This window comes from Megascapheus bottae, chromosome 6 (genome assembly GCF_031878675.1).
Source record: "Megascapheus bottae isolate mThoBot1 chromosome 6, mThoBot2.hap1, whole genome shotgun sequence".
Taxonomy (NCBI): Eukaryota; Metazoa; Chordata; class Mammalia; order Rodentia; family Geomyidae; genus Megascapheus; species Megascapheus bottae.
The window spans coordinates 40,122,715-40,134,984 of record NC_143514.1 but is presented as its reverse complement, the minus strand read 5'-3'; the positions used below and the strand labels follow the sequence as shown (position 1 = coordinate 40,134,984).

At 36.9% G+C, this 12,270-nt stretch overlaps 1 protein-coding gene across 2 annotated transcripts in view; it reads left to right on the top strand.

Annotated features, from left to right (window-relative positions):
- Pde4b (phosphodiesterase 4B) overlaps positions 1 to 12,270 on the top strand; it is a 495,117-nt gene that overhangs the window by 340,028 nt on the left and 142,819 nt on the right. The gene's annotated exons all lie outside the window — the stretch shown is intronic.

Genomic DNA, 12,270 nt, shown 5'->3' with positions numbered 1-12,270 from the left:
CTAGGAAGCATGGTCTGCTTAATTTCTTATGTGCTATACGAAGGGGAAAGAGCTATTCCAGGATGTGGTCTCTGCTGTAACAGTGAGTCACTGCCGGCAGCAGCTTTAATGATAGAGGGATCTATTTATTACATTCTCTAAGCTTTGCACAATGAAGCCATGCAGAAATTATATAATTATTCCTCCTGGATGGATCTTCTTATTGGTTTGTAATTGCAAAATATTCTTGGAGTACTTTCCTATCCTGAAATTAAGTCTTCAAAATTGCATAAAGAATCATAAGGCTGGCTCTCAGTTTGTTTATCCTCTTTATATTTGATTTTACCAATTAATAGTGTAGCTTCCTGGGTGTTAAATGGTGACTTGGTTAGCTTTTGCATGGCTCAATGACTTAGACTAATTTTAAGTAAATCTTAAGGGAAACCTCTTATTTTCACAATGATATGCTACATTTTCCTCTTGTTGATCATTGCTTTCTGTACAATTTAGAAGCCTATATTTCTAATGTTTTGTGTTTTCTGTATGCAATCTCTTCAACATTCCTTGCTACTTTTAGCCATTGCTCACAAATGATCATTAATTCTCCTCAAAGCTATTACTGATATTGGTTGCTTTCACTCTTCTTCCTTCTCCAACCTCTCCCAGACTAACGACTTAGTTGTGTGTATACCATGAGTGACCCAATGGAGAAAGAGAGGAAAAGGAACCTTGATGTTTCATGGTGTATGAAATGGGCTCCACATGAGCACCAGTGGCTCACATTTGTAATGCTTCCTACTTGGAATACTAAGAATGGGGAAAAGCATGGTTTGAGGCCAATCTGGGAAACGTTGATGAGACACTCTTCACAACCCAAAGTTGAGCACAGAATGACAAGAATCTAGACAGGAATCCTAAAATAGGCAAAGAGCAATCTAAATGTGTACTTAGGAAAAGAAACACTATGTCAAAGGTAACCAACAGAAAAAAGGGCTAGAATCATGGCTCAATGATACAGCATCTGCTTAGCAAGTACACAGGCCTGTATACAAACCCAGTATTATTAAAAAACAACAACAACAACAAGATTTTTGATTTACATAGCACCTACTTCCAGCTCTCCTATGTGATAACTAGGGTCATGTGTTATTTCCAATAACCTCATAAGATGAACCAGGATATCATTTTAAATTACCTGCAGTAATTGGATGCCCATACAGTTTATTAACTCCTGAGAATTCTTTTGGAAGGGTTATTAAAGAAATTGTCAAGATTACCATGGAAATATTCTCTTTCATAACATTCCTATTTCTTTGATTTCTTTGTGGCTGTTTATATGGAGAGTCAAAGCAATGCTTTAACATAATAAACTTAGAATCTCATGATAAATGTATTCCTTATTGTATATTGTTACTGTTTAAAGGAACGTTATCATAAATAAATTGTATGCCTCATTGAGTAGATTAACTAAACACATGAGAAAGCATTTATTTCTTATAAAAAATACTGCATTACATGCTATACTTATAATATCACAGTTAATGTTCACAGCAACTCTTCAAAGTAAATGCAGTATATAGTCCAATTTACAAATGAAAACCTATTTGTATATACCAATTTTTTAAATTGTAAATTAGCAGCAAGCGTGACTGTCATGATTCCCAAGAACATGTTCAGATTCTTTCACTGGTGCTCATAGTACTCAATAATGTGTGCCAAGATATGGTACAAACCCTTTGTCTCACACCATGCCAACTCGTAAGGCTTAAATCATTTCCGTGTATCTTACTGACAGTGACCTTTCAATATGACGATTTCTTGCCACAGAGCAATCTACACACAAGAAACCGCTAAACTGCTTTGAATAGAAAGAAGCTTGTGTGTATTAGTTAGAGCACTATGAGCCAAAGTCAGTTTATATTGAAACTCTTATTTATTGAACCTTTCCTATGTGATAAGCAGGGTCATGTGTTATTTCCACTAACTTCATAAAATGAACCAGGATATCATTTTCAACAGCCCTATCTCATGACATTTATATGGGTACCAGCTGATTTCTGAAACTTCTATTAGTTGAATACACTTGGTTATACATCAACACTAACTATCTTTTATATTGCAGTGTGTGCTTCTGGGGTGGGGGGAAAGGCAGAGATTGAATTGCTTTCAGGGTCAGTGACTGTTGACTTTAATGTGAGTCATTTGCCTTGCTGTATTTGTCAGGCTTCTTAGTTCCAGACAATTTGCATTTCTTAAAAGGCAGATGGCTTATCTATAAGGGGTGAGAATGGTAAATGTGTAGATCTTCAGAGCATATAGGCAAAAAATAGGTAAAAGGAAAATTCTTGCCCTCTTATTAAGACATTAAAACTTGCTTGAACACTTTCAATGACCAAATATTCAGGGAAATGTATGAATGAATTTACATCTGGGAAAATAAAATGTACTATTCATGATGGATAATCTGGCCTAAAGGTCACTTAAGCACTTGTGGTAGGAACATGATATTATATAGTTTATGGATTTAGTTTATGGATTCCTTAAGATTCATATAATAATATAATAGCTAGAAACAGTATCTTATTTATGCAAAAGATGGAACTTTCTGTCAGAATTAAACTATGTGTGTGTTTATGTGTATGTGTGTGTGTATCCCAAGTTCTCTCTCTCTCTCTCTCTCTCTCTCTCTCTCTCTCTCTCTCTCTCTCTCTCTCTCTCTCTCTCTCTCTCTCTCTCTCTCTCTCTCTCTCTCTCTCGTCTTTGTGGGTCATGGGACTTGAACTTGGCCTGGGAGATTTCCTTGAACACTTCAGCTCAAGGCTACCACCCTACCCCGGAGCCAAGCCCCAATTCCCATTTTCTAGAGGTTAATTGGAGGTAAGAGTCTCAGGTCCTTTTGTGCCCAGGCTGGCTTTAACCCTTTATACTCAGATCTTAGTCCTGAGTAGCTAGTATTACAGGTATGAGCCATCTCGCCCAGCTCTCTCTCTCTCTCTCTCTCTCTCTCTCTCTCTCTCTCTCTCTCTCTCTCTCTCTCTCTCTCTCTCTCTCTCTCTCTCTCTCTCTCTCTCTCTCTCTCTCTTGAATCCCTAATAAGTCCTTTCTCCACTCCATATTTACTAATGAATTCTTTCTAATTCACTTCATAAATTGAGGATACAAGTATCTGATAGTAGATCAATCTTTCTTAACTTCAGGTTTTATCCCAACTTTGGGTTGTAATTTAGTATACACTGTTCTTTGACAGATCTTCCATACCAGGTTACTTCATGGTAGATAGCCTCATCCTGTAGGAAATCTAAATTGCTGTTTGAGGTGGCTCCAGTCTTTCAAATCCTGAATGTTCATCTCTTGTCTTCAACTCCTGAACAATGAGCATCCCAACATATTCCAAAGAATACTCCATATTTTCTCAATATTTTTCCTATCCCTCAGGAATTATTATCCACAACCTATGAATATATTTGGAGTTGTACCTTAGTCTTTCCACTTTCAAGAAGGTGATAGCAAAATGGTTCACCCACTGGGAAAAGTTTTGATACCTTTAAAGGCCACCCCTAGAGGACTTCTATTTCATATCACAGAAGGTATCTATATTGATACTAAACATTTTCATTTTCATTCTGTTATAATGTAGGTAAAGAACCAGTTGGCTCATTATTTTGTAGCTTTCTAATTTATTTCTCATCGTTTTTCTCTCCAGCTTTCACGGCCTCCATGTTATCCTTCAAATATGCCTCCCATTCCCATTCCTGCTCCATTCTCATACCAAAGTGACTCACTCTCACATATCTTCCAACTTCATGTTTTCTGTGAAGCCAAGCTGCCTCCTTCTCTCAATCTTACTCCATTATTTTTTTACTATTTTCTATATTATTTATCATGTTCTAACTTACTATATAATTTTCTTGTTTTCCTTTGTGTCTGCTTGTCCCCTTACTAGAAAGTAAACTCTTGATGACATTTTATTTATGGTGTACTGACATATTGCAAATGTTTTACACAACCCTGGTACATATTAGGCTCTCAAAATATTTGTTGAATTGACACAAATCCTGGAGACATCCATACTGGTACTCTAAGAAACTTGCTGTAGCTGCATGGAATGGTTCTCTAATGGACTCTTAGAGAGGCATTGGATAGGCTCAGTAAGAAGAACAACAAAGTAGAATAGTTGCCTGCATGGAGGCAGTCTAGCAGTGAAATCCTCTCTTGCTCTGGATCTCCTCAAAGTTAAACAATTTTTAGGGCACTTGATGGGGATCTCCACTTGCAGACCGTCAGTGGTATATATTGCTTCCAAGGCCAGGAATAGCCATGCAGTTTTGTTTCTCTTCCTTGATAATGACTCAGTCACCTCTTATTATCTGGCTCTGGATTTTCTTCCCCTTCATTTTATGTTTCTCCATTATTTTTTACCTTTGTCCAGTTCTGCTTTAGAGATCTTTGATTAATTACCCTGCATTCCTGTGGTAATTCTAGTATTGTGCATCATTAAACTTGCAAAGCAAAACTTCTTACTCAGGAAGCCAGGGAAAAAAGCTTCCTGATACAAACTTGGGTGATGTTTCAATGGCACCAGATGAATACATGTCACCAGAAAGGATCAAGGGCCCTTGAATGTCTTCTCTTTCAGAGTGACTTTATTGCCTTCATGAGGAATATTTTTTCCAGATTATTTTCTTCTAGACATTAAGATAGAGGCCACTAATCCTAAAATCCCCTTCAATATTTACCCTAAAAAACTTACTGTAGGGGCCAGGAGTTTGGCCTAGTGGTTAAAGTGCTTGCCTAGCATGCATGAAGGTCCGGGTTTGATTCCTTGGTATCACATACATAGAAAAAAGCCGGAAGTGGTGTTGAGGCTCAAGTGGTAGAGCTCTAACCTTGAGACAGTCCAAGGACAGTGCTCAGGCCCTGAGCTCAAGGCCAGGACTGGCAAAAAAAAAACCTTACTCTATCTGCAAATTCAGTTCACTGGATTAGGTCAAACTTAAACCTTCTTGATGGCTATGAGAACATGAGACACTATTAATTTTTGAAAATCATAATTTTTGAGTGTACAGCATCATAGTGATCCTTGGACAGACAGAGAACACATCCAACTGTGGTAGTTAATAGAATTTGGTAAAGATTTATTTACAGAAAGTACAGGCAAAGTTGTAGGAACCAATAAGAGATGCTGAGCTATTCAAAGGTTAATAAGAAGTGATCATTACTGCTTGGCAGGGGAAAATGAAGGAAAACAGAGCCTAATGTATACATTGCTATAGCCCTAGAATTGCAGTGCCAACCTTAAACAAACAAGAAAACAGCTGTGCTGAGATACTTTTCCACCTGCCTGGCTCTCTCTTGTTGCTTTCTTCTATTGGGTAACTCAAACAAAAGCCGGAAGATGAGGGGCCAGATGATCAACTCCCTAGACCGAAGTATGAAGGATAAGGATTGAGAAAAACAAATGGGATGTAATCATTATAGTTGTTTTGGGTGTTTAATTCAGCCATTCATCCATCCATCCATCAATCCATTATTTCTCCAAATGCTTTTCGTTTTGTGGAAGTAGGGTTTGAATTCAGGACCTTATACTTGTTAAGAATGCGCATTACCCCTGAGCCATGCCTCCAGCTCCTTTGTGCTGCTTATTTCACAGTAAAGTCTCAATTACATCAAGGTGCACACAATGAACTGGCTTATTTTAGGCGCTCCATCATAGTCACGATGACAGTTAAACACTATAGTAACTGACTAACTGCCTGAAAAGGGGAGTCCCACAAATTTTTCTTCTCAGGCTGTCCTTGAATGGTGATCCTACTAATTTTAACCTCCTACAGAACTAGGACTACACAGGTAAGCCATCAGAACCCAACTTCTTAGATGAGTAATTTCAAGCAATGGAATGGACAGGGAGATTACTGAGCACTTTTCTGCCACATATCTTTGTGGCTATGAGCAAGACCCATAAATTATTTGAAACTTGTGTTCTTCGTCGGAAAATAAGTTGGGTAGTTTAATAACTCTATTTGTTGCTTTAAGTACAGTAATCTTTAAAACAATAAACACCCTACACAAGCATTTAAGTAAAAGTACAGTTGCCTAGATAAGTCCTGGAGACACTCTAACTCCTAGAGAGGTCCTCTAAAGTTTGGTTTTCATCTCTCTAGTGGAGATGAATTCCTTCCCAGGAGTCTCTAGTGGAGATGAATTCCTTCCCAGGAGTCTCTAGTGGAGATGAATTCCTTCCCAGGAGTCTCTAGTGGAGATGAATTCCTTCCCAGGAGTCTCTAGTGGAGATGAATTCCTTCCCAGGAGTCTCTAGTGGAGTTGAATTCACTCCCAGGAGTCTCTAGTGGAGATGAATTCACTCCCAGGAGTCTCTAGTGGAGTTGAATTCACTCCCAGGAGTCTCTAGTGGAGTAAAAGTGACCAGCTTGTAAGTCATTTCTGATTTGTAAGATTCATTTTAATTCTGTGTAAGTGTAAGCTTCTGGAATTTCTCTCCATATCGCATATATATATTAAAAAAAAAAAAAAGGAAGGATGTGGGCCGGGAGTTTGGCCTAGTGGTTAAAGTGCTTGCCTAGCATGCATGAAGACCCAGGTTTGATTCCTTGGTACCACATACATAGAAAAAAGCCAGAAGTGGTGCTGAGGTTCAAGCGGAAGAGCTCTAGCCTTGAGAAAGTCCAAGGACAGTGCTCAGGCCCTGAGCTCAAGCCCAGAACTGGCAAAAAAAAAAAAAAAGGAAGGATGAGCTCTTCCCATCATGTTTTTGGCAGCAATCAATGGCAACATATCAAGTACAATTTCCAGAATATAAGGAAAAAAATATTTACAGTTTCTTAATTAGTGGATTGGGGCTGTTATGTGAAACCACTGAATTATTTTTAAACCTAAATTTATGAGATACCACACCCTATGATACTATTTACCTTAATTTTTTTACTTTCCAAATTTTACTCTCATTTTCAAACACAAAGGTTTTTTTTTGAAAAATAAAACCAATAATGAGGCCACAAAGTTGAAGAGCATGTATGTCTCAAACTCCACATAGAATAATGGACTTTTTATTTCTTCTACTATTGACAGATAAGAAAAAATGAGACAGAAATTGCATTTACTTTAAAAAATATATAACTTCATGTTATATAGTATCTAGTATCTATAGCATCTATGCTGTAGTACATATAGCATCTAGTATCTAAAGCAGTCATATTTATTGAATAAACTGGTGTTGTTGACTATTTTTATCATGTTTCCAGCATGTACTTGGTTTTATAGCATTGACTATTTAAATCCTAAGTACCATCAACAGTGCTCTGTGCATCTAAGTGTTTATTGACTAACCCTTTGGAAGATCATTACATATAATTCATACATGTTCTGGAAACAGCATCTGCAAAAGTCTTAGAAGATGGTTGGATTTGTAAGGTAGAACTATTGTTCCAGCAATAGTAGAAAAGGCAAAGCTCAGAGGCTGAAAACAGAATTGTACAGGAATTCTGCTGTTAATAAGTTGCTGGTTAAGGTTATAAAAGAAAAGGCAACACATGAAAATGCAAAACTTGGAAGTATTTTGGGGCCAGAATTGAAAGCAGGAAAAACACCAGAGAAAGCAGCATAATATTAACAAGGATGTAATCTATTCACAATTCCTGTGTCAGACTAATGGCTAAGTAGTTGGTGAGTTGCTTCCAGTGCCCAAAAGAAGCAGACAGATTCAGAGCCCATCCCAAAGAGCAATTCTTATTTACTAGATTGGGATCTAATTATTGGATTTGAATTTGAAGACTCACTATGTATGTATTTCTTATAGAAAATCATGATATCATTGCAGGCTGAATAAATAATCTGTCTCCCCTGCTTTTTCATAGTACAATGAAAAAGTATAGGATAAAAGATGTAAGTTAGAAGATGAAGCCATTCTTTGGTCTCACTGATTCTTCTACTTGATGGATTGCCTTCTATACACCAATAAATTACACTTTTTTGGTAGATAATCAATCTTGCTATAATTTGCCCACCAACTTACCTCCAGTATAGCAACTTTTAATCCATCATGAATCCTCTGGAATATCTATCCTACCCTTCAGAAATGCTATTTCTTGGAAGAAATCTGTGGTCAGATTTTTGTGGGGATATTATTCCGACACTAGACTGCCAACACCGTGAGAGCCCGGGTGGCATTTATTCATCGAAGCACTCTTAGCATGGAGCATACAACCTAGTAGAACTAAAGCAGTGTTGGCTGAATGGTTGCCTGGTCATATGAATATTCAGTGGCCATTTTTAAGCCTGTTTTATCAGATGTCTGTTTTGGGAGTCTATTATAGGAAAAAAATTATTCCATTTGCTAATTGCATTATTTCTGCCAATTGCTGTCAATAGCATCAGGGTTTCTGTCTTCTCAGGCTGAATCAAGAAGTATGGCTTCCAAATGTATATATAGTATAATTCTAGTATGGTGAACTTACTCCTATGTGACTTCTCAAATATTGACCCAGAAAAAGACAAATCAGTAGGAAGTTCTAAGACTGTTTTCTTTGGGGCTTGTAAATGGCAGGAGGAGAAGAATGGCATGAGACTGGAAACAGGAGCCAGTGGACATGGCATGTAATATCTGACAATGTCAAGGCAACAGGTCATTCACACAGCTCTGTTGGGTGCTATCAGGATACAAAGTTTCACAGCTGCTTGCAAATCTAGACAAGTCCTGATAGAAAGGGATTTTATAGGTGATACATTTCATTTATAGTTTCCTGAATAGTATTTTCTGTAGTAATCCCAAGGTGTTCTCTCTCTGATCTTCCTTTGGTGTTAGAGATAAAGTTATAGGAAAATTAAATTCTAGAAAATTGTACAAAGCCCATTGTCACACTCTCTGCTTATATTGGTATACCTTTATAATCAGTGCCCCATTTGCATGCCTCTAGTAAACTTTTTTAATGTTTTAATAATTGCTTTGAGGCTGTTTAATTTAAATGGACCAACACAGATATCAAACTATTCAAATGAAACTACCTGGTTAGAATTTTCTTGTCAAACAACTGCAAGAAGACTCCTTTGGAGAAAGAACACTACATGATCTTTAGGGAAAATAGGAACATAGAGAGTATAGAAATAGAGCTGAACCTTATCCTTAATAATAAAACCAGAGAGCAAAAGCTATAAAGACTTTGGGTCACTCAGTCTATAACAAGAAGAACTGATGATGATGGACACCTACCGTTGTCACATTTATAGTTTATCATACTGAAGATTTTTTCCTATAGTAATCAACATGGCAGCTCATAAAACTAGAAGGGCCTGCTTGCTTAGCTATCAGTGCAAGGGAAGTAGGGACTTGAGGAAAGTCCTAAGAAATGGGAAAGGCTACTTAATGGCACAAGTTTAAAAAACGATGGAAAGAAAGGAAGAGAAAGAATAGTGGAGAGGATAGGAAGAAGGGAAGGAAGAAGGAAGGAAAGGATTTCTGGAAATGAAACATCTGGAGCTTAGAAGTGGTAGTGTGGGGCTGCTAAATGAAAAAAAATAACTCATGGAAGATTGGATATTTTAGGCAGTAGTAATAAAAAGAAAGCTGATTTGCTAATAAAAAATACCCTTTGATCCATTAGTACTTCAAAGCATTACAACTCTAGGTTAATATGTAGTACTTCTATTTTAGATATTGTGCTTTGAGCCTTACCTCCCATCCATTAGAGTGAGAAAATATTTTATACTTTCCAAATTGTGTCTTCATAAGTTCTAAGAGGTAAAATGGAGACATTCTGGAGCCTGATACATTAGCATCCTCTTAATGCAGTATGAAGTTGAGGAGCTTTTAATGTGGATATTAGTTATCAAAGCTGATTCTTAAAATTGCAAAAATGCCTTGTAGGCTGCTTGCAGGCTAAGGCGAATGATGACTGAGGAGCCTTTTGCATTGTAAATGAGAATGGATGATCCCTTTTGAAGCCATTGCTCTTTCAGGTTTCCAAGTTGTTGCTTTACCCATGATATATCATTCCCCACTCACATTCTCAAACTACCTTTTCCTCTGACATCCTTGGATTTACTGTGATTGATTTGGTAAATTTAGAGCTTTAAAAATGTGTCTTAACATGTGAAAGGGTATCAATGTATGTGAATTAATGCACCTTCTATCTGGCAAATATCATGTAACCCTTTTACTAATTACAATAAAAAAAAAGAAAAAAAAAGGTGTCTTAAGATTGTTGCTAAAAACTTTCTGGAGATGGAAGTGATGGTCCTTTGAAGGAGAGTAAGTTGAAAATATTGCCAGAACCCCAGGGAATGGCATGAGGTTGGTATCTTCATTTATTTTTCCAATTAAACCTTGTTGATTTATGCCACAATGGGTAAACAAGCATGTTATTTTAACTGTTCTTAGTAATAAACATAGCAAAAACAATATTTATAGTTATAAATGAAAGCATTCAGAAATAAGAAAGATAACATAAAACTAGATATATATATGTATGTACATATGTATATATATTTATATATGTATATATTTTTATGTATATATATATATATATATCAGAAGTTGGGTATTGATGACTCATTCAGGCAATCCTAGCTACTGGGGCTGAGATTTGAGTATTATAGTTCCCAAGGTCAAACTGGGCAGGAAAGTTTGTGAGCCCTTAAGTTAATAGTATCAGAAACACACCAAATTTGTTTCCTCAAGTAATTTGAAATTTAACTTCAGGTCAGACACAATTCAGGTACAGCCCATTGACAAATTTGTGTGTGTGTGTATGACCTGAGATGAATTTTGTAATAACATGCTGGGAATTCTAAAATAACAGTTGATTTTACAAAAGATAGCTTGTTCTCTCACAGAAAAGCCAGCGTGAGCCAAGCATCATGTGGTTGTTACAATGGCTCTTAAACACATTATCCAAGCCTACATTTGTACATAGATTAATGTGGATAATACCAACCTTTTAGAATTGTGTGAAAGATATATCCACCATGCAGTTCTTGGAAGAGGAAGAGGCGCTTAGGACATAGGACTTCTAGCCAGGCACCATTTCTCATACCTGTAACCCTAGCTACTCAGGAGGCTGAGATATGAGGATCGTGGTTCAAAGCCAGACCTAGCATTAAAGTCCATGAGATGCTTATGGCTCAAATGATAGAGCTATGGCTCAAGTCATAGAGCACTAGCCTTGAGCTGAAGAGCTCAGGGACAGTGCCCAGGCTGAGAATTCAAGCCCCAAGACCAACAAAAGAAAGAAAGAAAGAAAGAAAGAAAGAAAGAAAGAAAGAAAGAAAGAAAGAGAAGAAGGAAGGAAGGAAGGAAGGAAGGAAGGAAGGAAAGAAAGAAAGAAAGAAAGAAAGAAAGAAAGAAAGAAAGAAAGAAAGAAAGAAAGAGATGTGACTTGTTCCTTTAGCCATCTAACAGACTCTTCTTTGACCAATAGTTAGATTATCTAAGATGATTTCTGATTTCCTAAAAGGCAATCCAGAGGATCTCCAACTTTCTTTCAATTCCTGTCTCCAGTGATTGTCATTGTAAGTTTATGCCTCCTTCTCTGTTGACCTAAATTCCTTCATACATCCCATAGTATGAACTAAGCTCCCTAACCTGTCTACCAAGCTGCTGGGAATCTTAATATAGAAATCATGGTGATTTCTTCCATACTTAATCTCATAGTTAATGGTTCCCTTTCCATTCTCAAATTAATTTCTGGCCAACCTCTGAGCCAAACTTGGAATGTTCTTTTTTTAAAAAAAATTACTGATTGCATATAAAGATTCCCTTCTTGAATACTTGTTTGTTAAACATGACATTTGAAATATGATGTAAAAATCAGTGTTTAATAAAATCTTTTTTTTTAAATTACCTCCTTTCATCAAGTATTGGTGGCTCACAAAAGCCATCAATCCTAGCTTGTGAATAGGTTTGAGTAAATTGGAAAAGAGGAAGAGGGGAATTAAGGACAGTGTTTCACTTGAGAAATTGGGTAGAAAATTGGCCCCTTAGTGAGATAGGAAGGACTGTAAGAGAATTAGAGTTGATTGGGAAGATAAGAAACTCTGTATAGTCACATATAGTGGACGATGCACATTGGATATCCATGTAGACATATTAGACATTTCCTGCTGAGTAGGCATTGTATATCAGAGTGACTGTATACATGTGCTAAGGGCTTCTGAATCTGCAGGTCTGGTCGAGTGTGTTGATTAGGAACGTAAGTTCATATTGTTACAGTATCTCACTTTGTTACCTGATATATTGGATATATTTGTATTTGGTTATTTGAAATTGGATAGGGAACAGGG